Source organism: Calonectris borealis, chromosome 2 (genome assembly GCF_964195595.1).
Source record: "Calonectris borealis chromosome 2, bCalBor7.hap1.2, whole genome shotgun sequence".
NCBI lineage: Eukaryota > Metazoa > Chordata > Aves > Procellariiformes > Procellariidae > Calonectris > Calonectris borealis.
Genome location: NC_134313.1, coordinates 165,148,837 through 165,156,039, shown reverse-complemented (window position 1 = coordinate 165,156,039; position 7,203 = coordinate 165,148,837).

Genomic DNA, 7,203 nt, shown 5'->3' with positions numbered 1-7,203 from the left:
GAGGAGGGGGCGGGGCTAGCGTTCCCGCCCACGCCCCCGGTTTCCGCCATGTTCTCCCCAGAGGAGCCTCCCCACAGCCCTTTCCCGCAGAGGTTTGGGGCCGTGTCCCCGCCCGTGCTGCTGCTCGCGGGGCGTCTTCGTCTCTCCTTGCGGTGCCCCAGGGGCCGTGTTTTTCCCCGGCAGGCCAGGCCTGCGGGGTGAGGTCACCTTGTTCCCCTCTGGAGGGCTCCGCTCAGGGCTGAGGCGTTCAGACAAGGCTGGGGCTGGGTGCCGGCCCTGGGGTGCTCCAGGTCAAAGCGTGAGGCAGGCTGTGGTGGGCAGTGCTTCGGAGCTGCTGGCGGCGTTACACACGCCCTTTTAGTGCCCAGGCCCACCCTTTTCTGTTCAGGGGCCTCCAGTGGGGGAGAAATGCTTAAAAAGCGAGATCATGCCTTGCCCCTTGCTTGAGGCTGCCCTTCTGAGAGGGTAAAAAAGACTCTGCTACCTTCCCTAGAGAACCAGGGGAGATTGTATTATTTTGTCTAATGAAAAAGGATTCCTGAAAATGATTGTATGATAGTATGAACTTTAATACTGTTTTCCAGAGATGCTTCCCCCCCCCAGCAACTCCCAAATATCTCTTTGACACTTTCACTGTTAATGCAAAAAGTGTTCAGCTGCAGCAGTGACTGTGTTCTGGGTGAGAATCTGTATGAAGTTGTGTACAGGACTGTCTCCTTGGGACACCTTTTGTTAGTTCGTTACTTCATTACTTTGTTACTCGTAACTTCATTATGGTAGAAAGTAAAGATGCTAATAATTAGCAAAAAAAATTACTGTGAGAGAAACAAATGTGTAAAGGGATAAGGAAGAAAAGATACATTCAGGTATTTGCATTCTTGCTCAATGCTGGTTGCAACCATAAGTAGAAGACATAATGGTCATTTTGCTTCTGCTAATCTAAACTTTGCTTATTTTGATACAGATCACATTTTCTAGCATTGCCGAGTGCACAGTGTCCTCATCGCAATTGCAGGTGGAGGGTAGGATTCTTAATGAGATCTGCCTTGACTATCTGCAGTATTTCTACTATTTTATCTTGTTACACCAGTGGGAAGTATATGATTTAAGGCATCTCCTAAGACAAATGTGAAATGCGTTTATTGTTTAATAAATTTCTTTTTTTTTTCAAAGATAAAATTAAGGCTTTTTTTGTTCAGAGTTTAGTTGTGTACTGGCTTCAGGCTAATGGTAATTGTCAAAGTGTTTCAGATGCTGTCATGCATAAAGTATGTAATTTTATTGGATTCTGGACCGGAGAGAATGAGGCAGCGTGAAGTTTTCTCTGTAAGTAAATACTGAGCAAAGAGCTTTACTACATTTCAGTATGCATTAGTCCATTAAGAGGTTGATGACTTCTTTTCATAACACAATAATTTTCATGCATGCTTTAAAGTAATTTCTTGTTTTCTCTTAAAGATACTGAAATTCTGATATTATTTTTGTGTTATTCTTTGATAAAATGAAATAATAACTTCATTCATAAACCCTAATCATCATTTCATTATCCGTAGTCACCAATGGATTATTCATTTAGTAAAGTTAATGTGTCTTCAAGGGCAGTCATCATCTTTTGTACATTTGATTTAAAATGGGTTTTTTTATGAACAGAGGACCTTTGTTTTTTACATTATTATGCAATTAAAAAATCGCTTTTCCTCTTTTTTTGTGCATCAGAGAACTTTTTGTGGATAGTTGCTGCTATTAATATATATAATACAGTGCTTCCTCAACCTTTCACATCAACAATTCATTACTTGAAGGAGAAAAAAAGTACAGTGATCCCTTTGTATCACGGAGTCATTGCAGTTGGAAGGGATCTCTGGAGATTGCCTAGTCCAACAAAGATCATATTTACTAAGGGCTGCTAAAAACATGAGTATTATAATAGTGATAATTTTCTGGTTTCTGTGTGTATGTTTATCAAGCCTGAACTAAAGACAATATTATGCAAAAAATATTGTAGGTAAAATTTTCTTTTTTATGCAGTAAATCTTTCAGCCTGTCATCATGTTTGTGTCATTTTAGGAGAGTGGTAAGATGATCTCGTTTATAGTGTTAGTTGTTTGGTTTTGGTAGAGAAGGAACATGATTTATATATGAGTCCAGGGATTATTTTTCAATTTCCATGAAAATCTGGTCATTTTTGGCTAAATTGTACATTTCTGAGAACACTGGAGTGAGCAAACAGCTGTTGAGCCAAAAAGGAAGTGGTGGAGAACCGAACAGGTCTCAGGAGTGAAGCCAGGATGTTGAGAAGTAAGGATGGAAATGTCCAGAATGTAAGTGTTGGGTGAACAATCATTGTTATAAGTAAGATGATTGTAATTGTAATAATAAAGATGATATTTCCTTAATAATAGTAGGTTCAAGAATGCTGTAGAATTTCCCAGCTGCTTCTGTCTGCTGCTCTATTCCCTCTTTGTGAGGTTTGACAGTCACAGCATTCAAAGAAAATGTTAAAAGGATTTAGAAATACGCTGTAAGAATGATTTGGACCCTCAGAAGTATGAATTACAATTTAAATGTAATGGATGGATTTTGTCTACAGAAGAGAAGACGAAAGGAAACATGATAGCAGTTTTCAAATACTTAATAAGAAATGTGGAGTAAACTCATCTTCACGTCCATGATGAGTGAAACAAGAAATAACAGGCTGAGATTGCAGTTCAGGAAATTCAGATGAAGCACAAGAAAATCTTTTTTTGGCAGTGAGAATAGCGAAGCACTAGAATACATTGCATATAAAGGTTTTGGAATCGCCATCTGTCATAACAAGTAACAAATATCTCCAGGAATTACATCAGTAGAATTGATGCTGTTTTGGGCTAAAGCGTGAACTAGTTGGCTTTAGGATACCACTTCCAACACCACTTTTTAAAATATAATTATACAACTACAAGGAGAAAATGTTCTTCATAAACAAAGGCCTTTTTAATCCTCCAGGAAAAGCTGTAATAGGTTCTTGGGTAGTTGGGATAAGAGCTAGGTAAATTCAAGATACGAATAAGACATGCATTTTAAGACCAGCTAATCACTGAAAAAAAACCCCAAAGGACGTGCTAGATTCTACATAGCTTGAAACCAAAAGTATTGTAGCCTATATATAATTTATGGGCATGACTCAGATGTGACTGTTTGAAATTACTGTATGTAGTCTGTATTTTATGGGATGTGAAACTTGGTGATCTTAAATCCTATTTAATTTTATTTGTGACTAAATTTTCCTGGGATATCATATTCTATGTGTCTGCAGAAGCAAGACATTCAAGTAATACAACCCACTGTTTTAGAGTCCTTCATGTCAAAAATCTGCTGTAAAAGCCACAAAAATATATTCACAGAACAATGTACAATAAGCACAGTCTTTGCTGTGGTTCTCTGGAAGTGGTGTGGCTGTAGCTGCCTCGTGCTGCTGGATTAAGCCCTGAAAAGTTGCAGAATATCATCTGGAATAAAGTTTTGGTTTTGGACGACAGTCAGGCAGATCCCCAGACTTTCTGTATTATTTCACTGTTTACAATGATTTGTAGAAATCTAACGAAAAATACTGGAAATGAGTTTACAATCGCTTTATTTTTGACTGCTGGATGAGGAGTTAGTTTCTCCACTGGCACAGAGGAGTAAGAGAGAGTTCCTTGAGTCACTAAGGCAGTTGGCGTGTCTGAGCGTCTATCACAACTGGGCCACGTGTGAGCAAACGGCTCTGCAGATACGGTAGCAAAACAGTGACTACATATACATTTTTAATGACTGCCAATTACAGTAAGTAGGAGATATGGAACGAGTGCGATGGCAACTGGAAGCAAAGAAAGAAACTAAATTTTCAAGCCATTTTGATAAATCAGTTACCCCAGCTAGCTATAGAGGAGGAACAGACAGAGTTGAAACCCAGGAGGCTTTGGAGAAAGGAGATAAATTATTATTTCAACATTACTTTTGTTTTAAATTTGCTTTCTCACATTAATCTAACTACTAAATACTGTATTCTCGTTCACTAGCATATATGGTTTGTTTGTTTTTAATTTGTAAAGCTGTTTGGTATTAGATAATTTTTACGAGTTGCATTCTTGACATGTTGAAGTTTAGACTTTAATCTTAAAGGGAGCTACGATAAGAAATAGGTTTGAAACCAAATGGCTCAATCTTTGCTGGTGCTCTTGCATTTGTCATTTCATGGTTGTGTTTGGAGCCATGCAATAAATGGTGAGGCTTCAAGAATAAACTGTGTTAGCAAGGTTGCATCAGAAATGCTGGAAATCTTTCAGAGGTTGTAGTAGCAATATTTTGCATGCTCTTAGCATCTTACTTTTGAGAAATATAAAATGCTTCAAAAACCCTAATACTGTTTCTCAGAATACTAAGAAGAAACAAATGGAATAACTTGAACTTCAGGCACTGAGTGAATTTTCAGACTTATTCAGTGTACATTAGGTCATTAGGCAGAAAGCTACTTTGTGTAACAATGCATTTAATGTGTACTTACCATAAAAGCTATTTCCTGTTATTCTGTAAAGCCAATTAGCTATTTACCAAATACCAAATTTCATGTCCATGTGATGTGATTTCTTATTTCATTGTGCAGCATGAAAAAAGGGAAATGGCAATCATATAAATTATTATCTTGATAAATACATTGTCTACTCTACACTATTAGATACTTTTCTAAGAGGGATTGGGGTACACCTTTAGTTTATCTTAGAGATACTTATTAGCCAGATTAATACCCAAGAGTCGGGCCACTGAAGAGCATCAAAACAACCAGCAGGTGGATCAGGCTGCTAAGATTGAATAGCTAAACAGCAGTAACAGCTGTAAATTCGATCTAGCACATTCCAATCAAATCTGTCATTATCTCGAACCCTTCGAGCCCCATGTTGGGCGCCAGAAAGGACTGTCGTGGTTTAACCCCAGCCGGCAACTAAGCCCCACACAGCTGCTTGCTCACTCCTCCCCGGTGGGATGGGGGAGAGAATCGGAAGGGTAAAAGTGAGAAAACTCGTGGGTTGAGATAAAGACAGTTTAATAGGTAAAGCAAAAGCCGCGCACACAAGCAAAGCAAAACAAGGAATTCATTCACTGCTTCGCACGGGCAGGCAGGTGTTCAGCCATCTCCAGGAAAGCAGGGCTCCATCACGTCTAACGGTGACTTGGGAAGACAAACGCCATCACTCTAAACATCCCCCCTTTCTTCTTCTTCCCCAGTTTTATACGCTGAGCATGACGTCATATGGTATGGAATACCCCTTTGGTCCGTTGGGGTCAGCTGTCCCAGCCGTGTCCCCTCCCAGCCTCTTGTGCACCCCCAGCCTCCTCGCTGGTGGGGTGGGGTGAGGAGCAGAAAAGGCCTTGGCTCTCTGTAAGCACTGCTCAGCAGTGACTAAAACATCCCTGTGTTATCAACGCCGTTTCCAGCACAAATCCAGAACAGAGCCCCATCCTAGCTACTGTGAAGAAAATTAACTCTGCCCCAGCCAAAAGCAGCACAGCCCCTCATTTTTTCTGTGACAGACTCATGCCTTTAGATATTTTGTATAATATAATAGTTTGTCTCTGTGTGTGTGTTGGTTTTGGTTTTATTGTATATATAATACTTCGTTATTCTGCATTCCAAGTATATCAAAGAAGATGTATTTCCCCACTACTTTTCTTTTTGCCTGCTGTCCCATATTACTCTTGTTCCAGGGATATGATATTTTGTAAGAGATATTCCTGGAATCTCATCTAGGTCTTGAAATTAAGGAGAATCCTGAAGCTTCTGGCCAGCAGCTGAATTAATTCAGCCCATGAAAGATGCATTTGAGTTTGCATCGTAATAAATGTGTGTGTATTATCTAGAGATAGCTCTTAATGTGATATGTCAGAGGTAACAGTGTTTCCCAAATTGTGGGTGTGCCTCTCTCTCTATGCCAGTTTAGGTTACAGACAGGAGGGAGGATCGCAAATTCGCTGAAGTGGCAGCTGTAGTGAACACAAATCTCTGCAAATAATTTTCATTGCAAGTGTATCCGATGCAAATGCTTGAATTACCAAGGAGCATGAAATTTTATTGCTGAGCAATGAACTGCCTCCATTACACAACTTGTAAGAAATATTATTTATGAGCTGTAAGCATCAGGGTTAATAACTGTTATACTGCTCCAAATATGTGTTATAAAGAAATACTGTCCTATGAAAACCTGCTATCAGTTCTCAAACAGTGTACGTATGTATATAGAGCCAGGTGGGGATTAGAAAACGGAGGTCTAATGTAATCAAACGCTAATGATTTTGAGTATTTGAGAACTCCACAAGCGTTCACAAGTTTGTTTTGTTGTCCGCGTTTATACCTATTTTCTGTTACGTGCACAGTTGAATGTTCTGTGGTTTGTGGAGTTTTCTGTGTGAAACAATGAAAAATTGTTCACAATATTTGTGTTTGCTGACTCTAATGGAGGATCATCGGCACCACTGTATTTGTCTCAGACTCACTTGTGTTAACTAATGGGCAGTGAACCATAACCAGAAGATGCAATAAGCTCTGTAATTAGCAGTCGTGATTTATCTCTGTGAGAATCTTAATCTAAATGAAAACAGTCAAAAGATGCTTTATATCAAATTCAATAGTGTTCTTCATCAGTGGATGACATGATCTAGCTATGTATTGTGTGACCTTGTTTTGCAGGATCCATTTCTTGAAAATATGAAATGTCTTTCTCACGCTCAAGAACTTCCAGGCTTCCTTCCAACTATTATGGTTGAAGTTACTAGATGTTTTTAGCGTGTAAGTAATGTTGATTTTTCCATTGAATTTTTGATAAATGTGTTTGTTTTCTCTCTGTAAAAACTTTTTTACTGGAACTTTCTGTGCTGAGTAGTGTGAATAATAAATAGAGAGGCTGTATACTGAATAGGTCAGTATACAAATTCCAGAGTTAGACTTACAGATACATCAGTTGATGATAGTGACTTCTTTGAAATTTAAGTTCCATGCCTTCTTGTATCCATCTGGTATCTTGTGTCCATCTTGTAATTTTAGCTGATTGTAGACGTCGTATCTTAAAGATACAGATGTATCTTAAGTGGGGGGGGATGAAGTGAGAAGGATTAAGTTTTCGATAATCTGAATTTCAGACTTCTCACGTATACTGGGGGGTCCCTGGTCAGTGAGTTTTTGAGGGAAGG